Raw genomic sequence first — 18914 nt, 5'->3', positions numbered from 1 at the left:
CTTTTACATACAAACTAGAAGAGAAAGAACCAAGAAAAATACAAATGATCCATTTAGCTCCTTCAATTCAAACCTGGTTCATATGGTAAGAGAGACTTGCATTTAAATCATATTCTGCACAACTCCAGGAGATCCCAAAGCACTTCACAAGCAATTAAATACTTTTGAAGTGTAACTGCTGTTGTAATATAGAAACACAGGAGCCAATTTGCATGCACACAATGCCCCTCCAAGAGAATCATAGACCTTTTACAGAAGGAGGCCATTCAGCCCATCGAGTCTGCACCGACTCTCCAACAGATCACCTTCCCCAGGCCATATCTCCGTAACCCCAATTATTTATCCTGCTAATCCCCCTAACCTTTGGACACTAAGGGGCAATTTAGCATGGCCAATCAACCTAACCTGAACATCTTTGGAGGGCAGCACGGTGGCACAGTGGTTAGCACTGCTCCCTCACAGCACCAGGGACCCGGGTTTGATTCCCGGCTTGGGTCACTGTCTGGGTGGAGTTTGTGCATTCTTCCCGTGTCTGCGTGGGTTTCCTCCGGGTGCTCCGGTTTCCTTCCACAGTCCAAAGATGTGCTGGTTAGGTGTATTGGCTGTGCTAAATTCTTCCTCAGTGTACCCGAGCAAGGGGGATAGAATATAAAAGCAGAGATGTCTTGCTGGATCTGTACAGGGCATTGGTGAGGCCGCAGCTGGAATACTGTGTGCAATATTGGTCCCCTTATGTGCGGAAGGATATATTGGCCTTGGAGGGAGTGCAGAGAAGGTTCACCAGGTTGATACCAGAGATGAGGGGTGTTGATTATGAGGAGAGACTGAGCAGATTGGGTTTGTATTCGTTGGAATTTAGAAGGCTGAGGGGGGATCTTATAGAGACCTATAAGATAATGAAGGGGCTGGATAGGGTAGAGATGGAGAGATTCTTTCCACTTAGAAAGGAAACTAGAACTAGAGGGCACAGTCTCAAAATAAAGGGGGGTCAGTTTAGGACAGAGTTGAGGAGGAACTTCTTCTCTCAGAGGGTGGTGAATCTCTGGAATTCTCTGCCCACTGAAGTGGTGGAGGCTACCTCGTTGAATATGTTTAAATCACGGATCGATGGATTCCTGATCGGTAGGGGAATTAGGGGTTATGGGGATCAGGCGGGTAAGTGGAACTGATCCACTTCAGATCAGCCATGATCTTATTGAATGTCGGGGCAGGCTCGAGGGGCTAGATGGCCTATTCCTGCTCCTATTTCTTATGTTCTTATGTTCTTATGAACAGACGCTGGAGTGTGGCGACTAGGGGATTTTCACAGTAATTTCATTGCAGGGTTGATGTAAGCCTACTTGTGACAATAACAAATAAACTTTAAAAAGTTAACCTCTAAAACTTAACTTGACTGTGGGAGGAAACCAGAGCACCCGGAGGAAACCCACGCAGATATGGGGAGAACGTGCAAACTCCACACAGACAGTTACCCAAGGCCGGAATTGAACCCTGGGTCCTTGGCAGCACTGTGCCACAATGCCACCCTGAGTAAGAGTGTGATATCAGGCAGATGATGTGTTTTTTAATAATATTGGTTCAGGAATGAATATTGACACCAAAGTCAATTCTTGTGCTTTTCTTTGAGATGTGGAATCGTGTACATTCATCTGACGGACTAAACAGCACATCCTAGGAATATTAAATAGCTATCAGTGCAAATATTTGCATACTTAATTACTGTGTCACGTGACCAACAAAGAGAACTCCTTCAGTTTCAAGGCCGCAATCTAGTTTAAATCTGGAAGGTGGACTGTGGGGCCACAGAACAGGAGGTCTGACACAGGCCTCCAGATTTAGGCCTCAGTGGCAGGCTGGATGTGCCGGTGGCAAGGTAAGTTTATTTATTGTTGTCACAAGTAGGCTTACATTGACACTGAAATGAAGTTACTGTGAAAATCCTCTAGTCGCTTGTTCGGGTACTGATGCGCGATATAACTCACGAGGCTAGAGATGCTCGAGGAAATAAAGGCTTTTATTAACTACTACAATAGAGCTACCATATATAATACACGATCCCAGACTGAGGGGTCCCAGACAGAGCAGTGACCTTTATACCTCTCCCAGGAGGCGGAGCCCGACTGGGATGTACCATAATAACTATAATACAGGTAGAACAGCCCAACCCTAACCCCAACAGTAACATGTAGAACAACCCAACCCTAACCCCAACAGCAACATATATACAGACTCATAGTACTGGCCAGACCCTGGCTCAGTACTACCTGGTGGGAACCAACGATGGTTCACCACAGGTACACTGAGGTAGAATTTTAGTATGGCCAATGCACCTAACCAGCACGCCTTTCAGACTGGGGGAGGAAACCGGAGCACTCAGAGGAAACCCACGGTGTTAAGAAAGAGGGAGAACGTGCAGACTCCGCACAGACAGTGGCCCAAGCCGGGAATCAAACCCAGGCTCCTGGAGCTGTGAAGCAGCAGTGCTAACCACTGTGCCACCATGCCGCCCAGGGTCCTAGGTGATGGATTATTTTTGTGGCTGCTAGAGAACCATTTACCTCTCGTTGCACTCTTCATTCTCATCACCCAGACAGTTTTTTGGTGTGCATACGGAGAAAATGCCATTCAGTCCTGATCGAAAATGGAAGCTAAAGTCCGATTCATGGCAGAACAACCTAATTTCCACATTACACGTGCCTATCACCAGAAACAAGTGGGCACTTCTGCTACTGATTGATGGGCGGGTGGGACGGGGGGGGCAGGGGGGGGTGATGCAGAAGAAGACCCTATCCAAACAAAGCCAACCACATTCTTAACAGGACATTAAGATGATTGAAGCCAACTTGAGTTCTATGTCTATCATTAATGCCTGGTGAAGGCAGTTAAAATTGAAGTCAGGAAACATTTTGTAGTGCCAAGATGGTGAATCACTCCTGGGCTTACAAGCGGTTCAATAGAATCATAGAAACCCTACAGTGCAGAAGGAGGCCATTCGGCCCATCGAGTCTGCACCGACCACAATCCCACCCAGGCCCTACCCCCACATATTTTACCCGCTAATCCCTCTAACCTACGCATCCCAGGACTCTAAGGGGCAATTTTTTTAACCTGGCCAATCAACCTAACCCGCACATCTTTGGACTGTGGGAGGAAACCGGAGCACCCGGAGGAAACCCACGCAGACACGAGGAGAATGTGCAAACTCCACACAGACAGTGACCCGAGCCGGGAATCGAACCCGGGACCCTGGAGCTGTGAAGCAGCAGTGCTAACCACTGTGCTACCGTGCCGCCCCTACCATGCCGTTGTCGAACGCTGATTCTGTACGTTTGCTCTTATCTCTGCACTTGTCAGGAAGAAGCAGCGTTAAGAAGAAGTCAGGATTATCTGTAAGCCATCTGCATAATTCCAGCTTTCCAATCTTATGTTGCAAAATCTCCTGAATAGGTTTCATTTCGAATGTGATTGCTGGTGAGCGATAGCATTCAAACGCGGAACATTTGCCCAAAAGGAATGCGGCATGTTTCGATCACACTGGTGTGGGAGGTGGGTGTGGGAGTGGGGGGAAGTTTCCTGAATGCACAGAGGTGGGGGGGTCCTTGAATGAGATTTTGGAAAACCGCACACAGGCTGCCTGTAATTTTCTGGATATGCAAGACTGCCCATCATCGGTTCTGAAGAAGGAAATCTACCCCTGAATGAGGAGTAGTATGTATTCAATTCAGCTCAGTTGGCTGGACAGCTGGTTCGTGATGCAGAGTGATGCCAACAGCGCAAGCTCAATTCCTGTACCTGTTGAGGTTATTCACGCAAGCCCCGTCCTCTCAATCTCACCTGAGGTGTGGTGATCCTCAGGTTAAATCACCACCAGTCAGCTCTCCCCTTCGAAGGAGAGAGCAGCCTATGGTCATCTGGGACTATGGTGACTTTACCTTATACTATCCACCATGTATTATGTGGTGTTAGTAGTACAATTAGAACAAAGAACAAAGAACAATTGATATGGATAGATATATAGTTATTTTGTGTTTTGAGGGGAATGTTTCATAATTCAGCTTTATACGACAGGCAGTTGGTATGGTTGGAGGGAACGTAGCTCAGTTTTTTGGGAGAGCAGGATAGTTATTCGCTTCTACCCTGCAAGTGTTTATTTTAAGTAGAGTTATTAGATTTTTGTGGGAGCTTGCATTGTGCAAAGTGGTTGCTGCATTTCCTGTGTTGCATCAGTGACTCCACTCAAAAGCACTTCATTGGCTGTGAAGAGCTTTGTGATATCCTGAAGTCATAAAAGAAGCTATATGAATGTAATTCTTTCTTCACACGATGGATGCTACTTACCACTGTGTAGATGCTATGGGCATGGATTTATACCACTCCTATTTTACATATATGGATGGCCATTTAGAACATCTTGTGGGCGCTCCCATTTTGGAAAATATCCTGATGCAAATCAGTAAGTTTATTACAATAGAACAAGAACACTGAAATAATTCCTCAGAGGCCGGTGTACCTTCACCAGATTCTCTTTATTTACAAACTTATTTCCACTCCTAAGAGTGCTGCAGGTACAAAGTCAGAATACGGAATGTCAGTAGTCATGAAATTCCTCAATGCATACACAGGTGAGACTCCCTGATTGGGCAAGCAATCACTGCCTCAATCAGGGAGCTCATACACCAAGAGGCCAACCTCATGGGCCTCGTTGAGGTCATTACATCTATCTGCATAGGGGAGGTGATGGCCTAGTGATATTATCGCTAGACTAGAAATCCAGAAATTCAGCTAATGTCCTTGGGACACGGTTCGAATCCCACTCGGGCTGGTGGTAGAATTTGAATTCAATAAAAATTATCTGGAACTAAGAATTTACTGATGACCATGAAGCCACTGTCGATTGCCGGAAAAACCCATCTGGTTCCACTAATGTCCTTTAGGGAAGGAAATCTGCCGTCCTTATCTGGTCTGACCTACATGTGACTCCAGGGCCACTGCCCCCAGGGATGGGCAATAAATGCTGGCCCAGCCAGCGACATCCATGCCCCACGAACAAATTTTAAAAATACACCTGTATCATAAGAACATAAGAACTAGGAGTAGGAGTAGGCCATCTGGCCCCTCAAGCCTGTTCCGCCATTCAATAAGATCATGGCTGATCTTTTCGTGGACACAGCTCCACTTACGCGCCCGCTCACCATAACCCTTAATTCCTTTACTGTTCAAAAATGTATCTATCTTTGCCTTAAAAACATTCAATGAGGTAGCCTCAACTGCTTCACTGGGCAGGGAATCCCACAGATTCATAACCCTCTGTGTGAAGAAGTTCCTCCCCAACTCAGTCCTAAATCTGCTCCCCCTTATTTTGAGGTCATGCCCCCTAGTTCTAGCCTCACCTGCCAGTGGAAACAGCTTCCCTGCTTCTATCTTATCTATTTCCTTCATAATCTTATATGTTTCTATAAGATCTCCCCTCATTCTTCTGAATTCCAATGTGCATAGCCCCAGTCTACTCAGTCTCTCCTCATACGCCAACCTCTCAACTCCGGAATCAACCTAGCTCTCAACTATCCAGCTGTATCCAGCTGTAATGACTTCAATCAGGCTATTGAGGTTGGCCAATTCGGATATGAACTCCCTGATTAAGGAGTCAATTGATGGGCCAATCAGGGAGTGCTTTCCTTGTATTTAACTGGGAGTGTCAGTTCCTCTGGCACCCCCAAAGGTAGGCCGCTGACTGATAGCACTCTGTGTACTGCTGTTGGAATTGTAAATAAAGGGATTTTGGTGAAGGGACTTCTGCCTCCAAAGACTTATTACACCAGCCTAAGCACGTAACTGAGGTGACCTGTAAAACCTATGTGGCAGCCATTGCCTGAAGCTCCTTATTGACAACAGCATCATCCCACAACGACACTTCACTTCCCAATTCTTTCCTGATAAAGGGAACAATTGTATTCAGAATAAGCCAATATAAGTCACAAATTACTTCACTTGGGTCTTGGCATTTAGAACACCTCCATTATAAATACTCCCCCTGGATGCCGATGAAAATAGCATTCTATGAATGAAAAGTATGGCACAACGAAGCACCGGGGGCTCCAGTTTACTAATAATTATTGGACAAAATGGACAATTTGCTGATTTTCTTTGAGGAACCATCACATTCCACTCTTGTTGCATTAGATTTTGTTTTGAGGAAATCGAAAACTGTGTGATTCATCATGAAAAGTAGCGAATAGATGTGAACTCCATTATAAGTAAAGGGAAGTAGGTGTCCAGAAGCAATTTTACAATAGCATTCATTTAATCAGGAGAATCATAAATCGTAAATCTCCAGTATGAAGCTCAAACAATTTATTATCGGAACTCCAAGACTAGGGGATTGCTGCCAAATCATTGTTATTTTCCTATTGCGCATCCGATGTTTTGAGGCAACGGCATGCAAATTTTTGTATGAGGGGGTTATCAGGCAACTTTTACAGATGCGCCATAGAAAGCATCTTTTCCGGATGGATCACAGCTTGGTATGGCTCCTGCTCTGCCCAAGACTGCACGAAACCATTCCATCACTCAAACCAGCCTCCCATCCGTTGACTCTGTCTATACTTCCCGCTGCCTCGGGAAAAGCAGCCATTATAATCGAGGACCCCACATATCCCGGACATTCTTTCTTCCACTTTCTTCTGTTGGGAAAAAGATACAAAAGTCTGAGGTCACGTACCAACTGACTCAAGAACAGCTTCTTCCCTGCTGCTGTCAGACTTTTGAATGGACCTACCTCGCATTAAGTTGATCTTTCTCTACACCTCAGCTATGACTGTAAAACTACATTCTGCACCCTCTCCTTTCCTTCCCTATGTACGGTATGCTTTGGCTGTAGAGTGTGCAAGAAACAATACATTTCACTGTATACTAATACATGAGACAATAATAATCAAATCAAATCAACGATTGTGTTTGCTCACACGTGGAAGATCAAAAGGTTGGTGCTTATACAACAACTACTTGGATTTAGATAACTTCTTTAACATCACAAAAGTCCGACTGTGCTTCACACATGAAGGAGAACACATTCAGACATTACTTTAACTTTGTTCTCCGGATATTTTGTCCGTCAGTGAATTACTTCTGAAGTGCAGACCCTGGGAGTAATTTTCCTAGATCCTGCAAGCAAAAAATAAGCTCGAAGGCTAGTTAAAATGATTCGTTTTGTTTGTGTTGGTTAGAATTATATTGGTACATATGGACTTATGAACAAGTCGCCAACTCAGAGTTTCCAGCCTGCTCCACCATTTAATAAGATTATGCTTGATCTGATAGTAACCTCAAATCCCACTTACCCCCGATAACCTATCACCCTCTTGCTTACCAAGAATCTATCCACCTCTGCTTTTAAAAGATTCAATATTTGTAGAATCCCTCCAGTGCAGAAAGAGGCCATTTGGCCGATTGAGTCTGCACCGACCACAATCGCACCCAAGCACTTTTCCTGTAAACCCCCATATTTACCCTGCTAATCCCCTGACACTAGGGTCAATTTAGCATGGCCAATCAACCTAACCAGCACAGCTTTGGACTGTGGGAGAAAACTGGAGCACCGGGAGGAAACCCACGCAGACACGGGGGGAACGTGTAAACTCCACACAGACAGAGACCCGAGGTCGGAATTGAATCCAGGTCCCTGGAGCTGTGAGGCAGCAGCGCTAACCACTGTGCCACCACGCCGCCCAAATGCTTCCTGTAGGCAGCCAATCTTCCACCCATGCCAACTTGTTACCTCCTGCCACATGTTCAATCTTAACAAGAAGAGAACCTCTGTTCTTTCTTTGAACAGTGCCAAGACTTTTTTGAAACATCCATCTTTTGTAGCGATAACATCCTGACTTGCCCCTAAGTCAGCAAGTCATAACTTCAAGCAACACCCCAAAGGCTGGAGAATATCATCCAGAGACAATTCAATGCAGTATTGAGGGAGTATTGCACTGCTGGTGCTCTCTTTCAGGCCAGACGTTAAACCAAGGCCCCATTTGCCTCTTCAATTCACTAAAAGATCAATCTCTATCAATTAGTCTACAACAGGCCCGGACATGCCATTAGGAAAACCCCAGATGGAAGGCTTATAAGTCCTGAGTTAGTTGTTCATCCCATGCAAGCTACATTTACCACACAATTATGTCTCAAATGACTCATATATGCCATTCCAAAATGTTATTTTCTGAGAGAAATCTACCTAATTAGTAAACGTCTATCCCTGAACTAACACCACTAAACGGATTATCCAGCCATGATCTCATTGCTGCTTTCACGTTAGCTGTCGCAATTCCCCATGTTACGAAGCTACCTGCACTTCAAAATGTGCTTCATTGGCTATGAAATGATTTAAACATCATGAAGTCATGAAAGGCGCTATTTAAAGGCAAGTTTGTTCATTGTGTTCAATAGGGAGAACCTGGATTGAACATTTTACCTGACGGGTGTTTGGTCGTGTGGTGGGGGGTCCAGACGAGGCGTTTGGGGGATTGTCTGTTCTCCCAGACTATGCTGTGCGAGATTGTAGTTTCTCAAAACCAATGCTCCTTATTTGAAGCAAGGATTGGTCATCCACATGAGGGCGGAGCTTCTCCGACTAGATCTCGCTTACTTCTCAGTCATGTGACCTGACACCATTACTACATCAGCATCATGCATGCTTCTGATGTTAACCCTTTACTCTACATCTCCCACCCCATCTTTATGTCTGTCACACTTACATCCTCCGACAATGAGCAACACCTTCAACAATGCAGCACTCCCTCAATAATTGACTGGCGTGTCAGCTTTAATTATGTACTCCTGTCATAGAATCATAGAAATCATAGAATCCCTACAGTGCAGCAGGAGGCCATTCAGCCCACTGAGCCTGTGCCGACAACAATCCCCATAACCCCACATATCTACCCTGCTAATCCCCCTGACACTAATTGAGCATGGCCAATCAACCTAACCCGCACACCTTTGGACTGTGGGAGGAAACCGGAGCACCCGGAGGAAACCCATGCAGACACGGGGAGAACGTACAAACTCCATACAGTCACTCAAGGTTGGAATTGAACCTGGGTCCCTGGCGCTGTGAGGCAGCAGAGTTAACCACTGTACAACCCTGCTGCCCCACCCTGTGCCACCGTGCCACCTCCCTGTGCTAGAAGGAATTATCAAAACCCACAGCCTTCTGGCCTAGAGTCAATAGTGCTAACAACTTAACCAGGACGACACATGAATAATTTGCCACATTAGGCTGGATGGCTTCTAAAGCTAGCAGATATTTGATTTGATTTGATTTATTATTCTCACATGTATTGGTATACAGTGAAAAGTATTGTTTCTTGAACACTATACACACAAAACATACCGCTCATAGAGAAGGAAATGAGACAGTGCAGAATGTAGTGTCACAGTCATAGCTAGGCTAGGGTGTAGAGAAAGATCAACTTAATGCAAGGTAAGTCCATTCAAAAGCCTGACAGCAGCAGGGAAGAAGTTAGTATGTGACCTCAGACTTTTGTATCTTTTTCCCGATGGAAGAAGGTGGAAGAGAGAATGTCCAGAGTGCGTGGGATCCTTAATTATGCTGGCTGTTTTGCCGAGGCAGCGGGAAGTGTAGACAGAGTCAATGGATGGAAGGCTGGTTTGCGTGATGGATTGGGCTACATTCACGACTATTTGTAGTTTCTTGCGGTCTTGGGCAGAGCAGGAGCCACACCAAGCTGTGATTCAACCAGAAAGAATGCTTTCTATGGTGCATCTGTAAAAGTTGGTGAGAGTTGTAGCGGACATGCCAAATTTCCTTAGTCTTCTGAGAAAGTATCTGAATGCAATAATTGCACAGACTCTCACCTTCCTCTGAGTGAAGCGGAGCCTTATTAGTTTTGGTATGTTGATGGTTTTGATAAGGTTTATGGCAACAGGGAACATCTTCTACATCTGTAGACTGAATTGGGTCATTCCACATGATATAATTCTGTTGATTGCCGTTTTGTTCACAGAGAGCTGGCAGGGTCCTTTTTGTCATCAAGGAGAATGATTCTGCTTGATGTTTGTCCCTATTTGAATACATATCAATTAACATTAGCATATGAGAATGTAATTAACACTGAGGCTTTCAGTTCCATTAGCTAGAAACCAACCCCACTCTCCCCCCCTCCGCCACCCTCGCCATATCCATGATGAATATTAATTGAGTCAGGAATCTAAAATCAAAGTTCCGAAAACGGTTAGAAAACAAACTTGTGATCTAATTACCACTTAAAGGTCACGGACATAAAAATTTTGGGTTAATCCAGGGAATTGATCAGCACCAAGTCATCATGAGCTTTTATCATCAGTCACTCCCTCGATTGTGCTGCCATTGTTCTGGAATTAATTTATTTTCCCTGATGTTTCTGTTCTCTCACTAACCCATTCAGTTCGAAGATGGCACACCGTGAATCACGGATATCCCATATATACATACATATATATATTTTAACTATGTCAAAGGTATTATTAAGAGTCCATTCCTAGCTCGGTGAGAATCAGTTCTGGCGACAGCAATGACTCACTGTCCTTCAGGGAGTGATATATCAGCCCTTATCCCCCCTCCCCATTCCTTGCCCAGGGCCCGACTGGGAAGGATAGTATTGTACCTGTTAATTATCAGATACTTTCAACCAGTTTACTTACTCCAAGGTTTTACCCCGGTGCCCTTATTTGCAAGGTGGACAAAGGACAAACACAAGTAAAGATTCAACAAGTTTATTAATAATAACACTATTAACCCTTAAATTACCCACATAAAACGAGAGGATACCCCAGATTCAAGTATACTACCCGCAAAGATGGTTTGATTAAACTGCAGGCCTAATTCTCTGAGTCCCTCTGGTCTGTCGTCACGAAGGTGAGTCTCGATGGCCGCTTCTTCCTTCCTTCCTTCTCTGGTCAGTCTTCCGAATGGTCACGGCTGTCTCCCCTGTCGAGTCTTCGCTCCTGTGTGCCTCTGAGTGTGTCCCTTTATCCCCAGCCTGCTTGCCTTTCCAGAAACTTCTCTGGCTTCTGGCCAATGAGGTCCCAGGAGGGGGTTCCAATACCCAGTGGGTTTCTTGATGTCTGCCTGACAGGACACCAGGGTCCGCCCCCCAGGTGTCCATCTCCATGTTGTTAAACTTGTAAGAAGTTTAACAACACCAGGTTAAAGTCCAACAGGTTTATTTGGTAGCAAAAGCCACACAAGCTTTCGAGGCTCTAAACAGAACTTATAAAGACACAGACTCAATTTACATGAATAATGGTTGGAATGCGAATACTTACAACTAATCCAGTCTTTAAGAAACAAAACAATGGGAGTGGAGAGAGCATCAAGACAGGCTAAAAAGATGTGTATTGTCTCCAGACAAGACAGCCAGTGAAACTTGTTATCAGGTAAGGTTTCTACAGGATCTCTTGGTGACAGAAAGTCTGGCCCGATCTGGGCTTCTAACAATAGACCGATGCATTTCAATGAGGTGCCATGATCTCCTGCTAAGTCTCAAGTAGAGTGTAACGACCTTTGATGGGTGGTTGATGGGTCAGGCCCAGACACTTTTGTGTATTGTACAATTGGCCTGCCTGAGGTTTGACTGTGTTTGATTTCAATGTGCCCAATTCTTTAATTTAGGATATCCAATTTTATCAGCCTTAAAACTAGGCCCTGTTTATATCACCACAATAGGTACAGAGACGCTGGGGGCAATTTTGAACCTGCGTTCAGCATCAGCATTGTGGGCTTTAACTAATCACATTTGCTTTACTACCTACACAAATGGGTGGCACGGTGGCACAGTGGTTAGCACTGCTGCCTCACAGCGCCAGCAACATGGGTTCGATTCCCGGCATGGGTGACTGTCTGTGTGGAGTCTGCACATTCTCCCCGTGCCTGTGTGAGTTTCCTCCGGGTGATTTGATTTGATTTGATTTATTATTGTCACATGTATTAACATACAGTGAAAAGTATTGTTCCTTGCGCGCTAAACAGACAAAGCATACCGTTCATAGAGAAGGAAACGAGGGAGTGCAGAATGTAGTGTTACAGCCATAGCTAGGCTGTAGAGAAAGATCAACTTAATGCAAGGTGAAGCCATTCAAAAATGCTTCGGTTTCCTCCCACAGTCCGAAAGACGTGCTGATTAGGCGCATTGTCCATGGTAAATTCTCCCTCAGCGTACCCGAACAGGCACCGGAGTGTGGCGACTAGGGGATTTTCACAGTAACTTCACTGCAGTGTTAATGTAAGCCTACTTGTAAGACTAATAAATAATAAACAATCCGTATTAAGACAATGGGTGATACCAATGTGCTTCCTGTAGTGTAAGGGCCCAGCACGTTTAGAGTTTATTTATTCGTGTCACAAGTAGGCTTACATTAACACTGCAATGGAGTTACTGTGAAAATCCCCCAGTCGCCACACTCCGGCACCTGTTCGGGTACACTGAGGGAGAATTTACCATGGCCAATGCACCTAACCAGCACGTCTTTCGTACCGTGGGAGGGAACCCACAGAGACATGGGGAGAAAGTGCAGACTCCACACAGACAATGACCCGAGCTGTTACTGTGGGACTGACTTCAGTACCGCCCACACAGTGATGTAAGAGAATACATGACCTAGACCCAGAGGTCAGTCGAGTGTTGGACAGAACTGTGTGCACAAGTAGGCATGGAGACAGCGCCGAACTTGAATCCTTTGCTGTATAAATGTATTTAGTTCTTGTAGTTAATAAATACATATAGTTAACCTTCTTAAGACAGTGAAGATTTCATTAAGACCCACTGAAACATATCCAACGCCCTACAACACTTCCAGACTAACTTGTCCTATTGCTCCAGTATTGCAATCTTAGAAATATGAACCATCGCCAAAAGTGACTAGACACAGAAAAATACCTGATAGAATTGGCATTACCACTGTCTGACTGTCTAGTGGAGAATATTGAATCGTAGATGGGAAACGATTTCCATTGCACTTAACATTGATTGTCTTAAATAAACTATCCTTGCGACTGCTGTAAAATTAAATTCAGAAGCACATTCCTCTTTCCTGCACATTTATTTTGCTCACAAACGATGAAGAAAATCCTTACACATGTGCCTCTGTAAGAGCAATTCTCAATAAATAGGACTCCATTCCTTGACTATTCTTCCACTCCCATTGCTTCACTAACACGACATTCCCCTCACATCTTTTCAAATGAGAAGAAGTACATTTCATGTTAAGCTGCCTTGGACAATGAGAATATGGGCAAATGATAGTGTCCGCCACAATTACTCATAGTTCATCCTGTCATCCTTTAGAACCTGCCATTTTAACATATTTCTCCTGGAGTTGTAAGACCATAAAACCTTAAGATATAGGAGCAGAATTAGGCCATTCAGCCCTTTGAGTCTGTTCCGTCATTCAATCATGGCTGATAAGTTTCTCAACCCCAATCTCCCACTGTTTCCCCGTAAAGTTTGATCCCCTTATCAATCAGGAACCTACCTATCTCTGTCTTAAATGCACTCAATGACTTGGCCGCCACAGCCTTCTGTGGCAATGAATTCCACAGATTCACCAGTTTCAAGTTTCAAGTTATTTATTAGTGTCACAAGGAGGCTTACATTAACACTGCAATGAAATTACTGTACAAATTCCCTAGTCGCCACACTCCGATGCCTGTTCGGGTACACTGAGGGAGAATTTAGCACGGCCAACGCACCTAACTAGCACGTCTTTCAGACTATGGGAGGGAACCGGAGCAGCCGGAGGAAACCCACGCGGACATGGGGAGAACGTGCAGACTCCGCACAGACAGTGACCCGAGCCATGAATCGAACCCAGGTCCCTGGTGCTGTAAGACCGCAGTGATAACCGCTGTGCCACCGTGCCGCCCTGTGCCACCGTGCCGCCCTGTGCCACCGTGCCGCCCTGTGCCACCGTGCCGCCCTGTGCCACCGTGCTGCAATACCCACTGACTGAAGAAATTCCTCCTCAGCTCCGTTCTAAAGGGTCGTCCCTTTCCCCTGAGGGAAAGGGATTTTTGAATGGATCCTGAATGGATTTTGAATGGATTCACCTCGCATTAAGTTGATCTTTCCCTACATCCTAGCTATGGCTGTAACACTACATTCTGCACTCCCTCGTTTCCTTCTCTATGAACGGTATGCTTTATCTGTATAGCGCGCAAGGACCCTCGGGTCCTCATCTCTCCTCCTAATGGAAGCATCTTCCCCTTCTTCACTCTATCCAGGCCTTTCATGTTGTGGAATTTATTTATGCTTACTTTAGTTTCAGTGGAAGGTCTCAGCATATGAATTGATGTTAATAGATTGGAGCAGCTTTTGTATTGATTTTGTATTGATTGGGGCAGGCAGGATGCAGATTTGAGATTACTATCAGATTAGACATGATTGTATTAAATGGCGGAGCAGGCTAGAGGGGCTGAATGGCCTACCCCTTCTCCCTTGTTCATATGCTCACTTATAAAGTAGGCATTTGCCTGGTTAATATTAGCCCATATTTACAAAGACTATTCACACATTTCTTTGCATTAGTCCCACTGTAAATTAGATCATCACAGGCTAAATCAATCGCACAAACTATTTTTACAAAGTATATTCTTCGTTTTGTTCAGTGATTTTTTTTGTATTTGTTTGTGGGATGTGAGCCTCACTGGCTGGGCCAGCATTCATTCCCATCCCCAACTGCCCTTGAACCGAGTGGCTTGCTGGGCCATTTCACAAAAGCCATAGGAACCCTACAGTGCAGAACGAGGCCATTTGGCCCATCGAGTCTGCACTGTCAACAATCCTACCCCAGGCCCTATCCCCACAACCCCACACATTTACCCCGCTAATCCCTCTAACCTACACATCCTGGGACACTAAGGGGCAATTTGGCATGGCCAATCCACCTAACCCGCACGTCTTTGGACTGTGGGAGGTAACCGGAGCACCCGGAGGAAACCCACGCAGACACGGGGGAGAACGTGCAAACTCCATGCAGACAGTCACCTAAGCCGGGAATCGAACCCAGGTTCCTGGAGCTGTGAGGCAGCAGTGCTAACTACTGTGCCACCGTGCCGAGGGCACTTAATAGAGAATCACATATAGTCGTGAAATATTGCTTGCAGTACTCGAATTGCATTTCCCATCCTTTCAAAATAAATTACTTTTTCGTCATTTTTTTGACAATCTTTTATAATTTGCCATAATTATATTTTTAAGAGCGTTGCTGTCAAGCATGCTGGCAGAGTAGGGGAACGGAATAAAATTGCACACCTGGATTATTGACAGATGTGCGAGGCCCATTCACTAATCCCTCAAGATGTCTTTGCAGCAGCATTTCGAGCTGCCAAGATCATTCGCTCTGCACTTACAGCCACAGGGGGCACTGTTTTACCTTCAAACAACTGGATCAGCCCACTGACATTCTCCCATTTCCCCAGTCACGGCTCCTTTGTACAAGAGAGCTCCGCCAGAGGAAATCTCTCTTTAATCATGACATTCAATGATAGAATTCTAACAAAAAAAAAATCATTGAGACATCGGATGTAACATTGCTTATCGAATCGGCCACCTTTATTTTCCCAGGTATGGAATTACAATGCAGACTGCAGTTACATGAGGAGAAAGATTTCCAGTGCTGTTATATTAAAAAAGGAGGCAGGTTAATGACACGCCAGAACAGCACTGATATTCAGAATACCTCTTCAATCAACGGCACCACCAGTCTGTTTAAAGATACATATGGGTGGCATTGTGGCATGGTGGTTAGCGCTGCTGCCTCACAGCACCAGGGACCCGGGTTCGATTCCTGGCTTGGGTCACTGTCTATGTGGAGTTTGCACGTTCTCCCCATGTCATAGAGTCACAGAGGTTTACAGCATGGAAACAGGCCCTTTGGCCCAACTTGTCCATGCCACCCTTTTTTTAAAAACCCCTAAACTAATCCCAGTTGCCCACATTTGGTAATTGTGCCAAATCCCTCGATACACATCGTACCCATGTAACTATCTAAATGCGTTTTAAAAGATAAAATTGTACCCGCCTCTACTACTACCTCTGGCAGCTTGTTCCAGACACTCACCACCCTCTGTGTGAACAAATTGCCCCTCTGGGCACTTTTGTATCTCTCCCCTCTCACCTTAAACCTATGTCCTCTAGTTTTAGACTCCCCTACCTTTGGGAAAAGATGTTGACTATCTACCTTGTCTATGCCCCTCATTCTTTTATAGACCTCTATAAGATCACCCCCCAGCCTCCTACGCTCCAGAGGAAAAAGTCACAGTCTATTCAGCCTCTCCTTATAACTCAATCCATCAAGTCCGGGTAGCATCCTAGTAAATCTTTCTGCACTCTTTCTAGTTTAATAATGTCCTTTCTAGAATAGTGACCAGAATTGCACACAGTCTTCCAAATGTGGCCTTGCCAATGTCTTGTACAACTTTGACAAGATGTCCCAACTCCTGTATTCTGTGTCGGTTTCCTCCGGGTGCTTCGGCTTCCCCCCAAGGTCCGAAAGACGTGCTGATTAGGTGGATTGGCCATGCTAAATTCTCCCTCAGTGAACCTGAACAGGCACCGGAGTGTGGTGACTAGGGGACTTTCACAGTAACTTCATTGTAGCGTTAATGTAAGCCTACTTGTGACACTAATAAATAAACTTTATCCTGCAGATCACTTAAGAGATGGAACTGAGTGGTGTTGTTTCATTTATGCCTTTTACTTATCATTTTCATTTAGCATTGTAAATTATGTCTGTGTAAAATATCATCACAGTCCTTTGCTTACACCGAGTAAAATACAATAGGCTTCTAATGGAAATTAAAACTCAATTAAACAACTAGAGGTCAAATTCTTTGAATGGCTATGTGCAAGCACAGTCCCTATTTTTGGCACAGTGTCCTTTTCAGTCCCAGTCTGCCTCAGTTACTCCTTGCTGTGCATGTGTCACAATGCCCTCTCTCATATTAGGTCACACAATGGGCATGCTTCATCACATATCGCAATCTCTTATTTTAACCCGTTCCTAATTTTTCCTCGCACCTTCTCGGTGATCCTGATTTGGTTCGTTACGGTTCTTCTGCCTTGACACTTTCTCCCTCAATCTGAGCTCACTGTTACATTTTCTCTACAACCGGCCGCAAAAAGAAAATGAACAAGAAGTTGCGGTTAAAAGATCGATTGCAGGATCCAGAATCCTCGAGAATCTTCAAACCTACTCTCCCACACCTTTACTTTCTCAGGAGGCTAAGGAATTTGGCATGTCCCCTACGACTCTCACCAATTTTTACAGATGCACCATAGAAAGCACCCTTTCCGGATGTATCACAGCTCCTGCACTGACCAACGCCACAAGAAATGATAAAGTGTCATGAATGTAGCCCAGTCCACCATTCAAACCAGCCTCCCATCCATTGACTCTGTCTACACTTCCCGCTGCCTTGGCAAAGCAGCCAGCATAATTAAGGATCCCACGTGCCCCGGACATTCTCTCTTCCACCTTCTTCCATCGGGAAAAAGATACAAAAGTCTGAGGTCACGTACCAACCGACTCAAGAACAGCTTCTTCCCTGCTGCGGTCAGACTTTCGAATGGACCTACCTTATATTAACTTGATCTTTCTCTACACCCTAGCTATGACTGTGACACTACATTCTGCATCCTCCCCTTTCCTTCTCCCCTGCGTACTCTATGAATGGTATGCTTTTTTGTATAAAGCGCAAGAAACAAGGGGTGGGATTTTCTGGCCATGCTCACCCCAAAACCTGAAATTCTTGCCCGAGGTCAACGGATCTTTGCACAGTCCGCACCCCCCACCACCCCCACCCGCTACGATTCCCACGGCGGGCGAGACGGGAAAATTGCCCTCAATACTTTTCACTGCATACCAATACACATGGCAATAAGAAAACAAATCAAATCAAATCAAAACAGCAGACCCTCTCTTTTACAAAACGTGCGGTACTCAGTACCAACTGAAGCAACCCAGTTCCGGCACCAGTCTCTGGGGCTGTTTTAGTGAGTTAGTGAGCTGCTACCACAGAGAGCAACTAGAGTTAACAAGCTGCATCCTCAGGGAAATGCCACACGCTCGATGAGACTTGCATCAGTTGCGTGATGGAGCGCTCGAGTCCGCTGTGGACAGGTGCTCCCTTACAGAAGCGCGCATGTTTGCAGAAGGGAAAAAAAAAGGCCCACGGTTAATCTAGACCAGAAAGCCTTGTAATAATAACCCTGTGTCACCTCAATGTTAAAATTATTCTCAACTGCATTTTGATTTTATCCTCTCTCTCTTAAGATTTGCTTTGCCATATGTTCGAGCCCTAAATTCCATATAAAACTTACGCATGTTTCCATTATGTCTCATGGCAATTATGCCTGCAATCTGTTGCTAGATGACATTAAATAGAGAGGTACCGAATGAATAATTTTTGTCATTAATTATTGTAATCTCTTTATGGAATTAGAAGAGTTTAAGAAGCTGAGAGCTTTATGCTGAATTTGTTCGTTAGTTGTGATATAAGAATGGGATCCAAAGTGCCAGATGAAATTAAAATTAGCCTTCGGGTCGCCAAGCATACCTTGCAAAGCATGCGAGCTGGTGAAATTTGCAAGCTGTCAGGGGTTTGTAAGGCTCCTGTGTCTGGGCTACCTGAATGTAGCTGCGCTAGCAATCTGAAACCTCAACAATCGCTCCATTACTGGGAGAACCTTATGAAAAAGATGGTGCTTAAAGTGGCTGGACAATCTTGTTGGAGGAATAGATAATGCTTACGTCACGACCTGATCAGTTATAAGTTGTATTTTACACATAATTTAGCAGCTTCCTGTGATGCACAAATTATTTTGTTACCAATGGGCAAAAGTCAAAGTTGCTTGACCCTTTCC

The 18914-nt window shown here is 44.9% G+C and overlaps 1 long non-coding RNA gene across 1 annotated transcript in view; it reads left to right on the top strand.

Annotated features, from left to right (window-relative positions):
* The window catches only part of LOC144498500 (uncharacterized), a 203586-nt gene extending 191178 nt beyond the window's left edge, over positions 1–12408 (top strand). The window contains exon 3 of the long non-coding RNA XR_013498718.1: positions 12376–12408. This is a non-coding gene — a long non-coding RNA (uncharacterized LOC144498500). The remainder of the gene's footprint in view (positions 1–12375) is intronic.
* Positions 12409–18914: the final 6506 nt, after the last annotated feature.

This window comes from Mustelus asterias, chromosome 9 (genome assembly GCF_964213995.1).
Source record: "Mustelus asterias chromosome 9, sMusAst1.hap1.1, whole genome shotgun sequence".
Lineage (NCBI taxonomy): Eukaryota > Metazoa > Chordata > Chondrichthyes > Carcharhiniformes > Triakidae > Mustelus > Mustelus asterias.
This window is presented reverse-complemented; position numbering and strand designations above follow the sequence as displayed.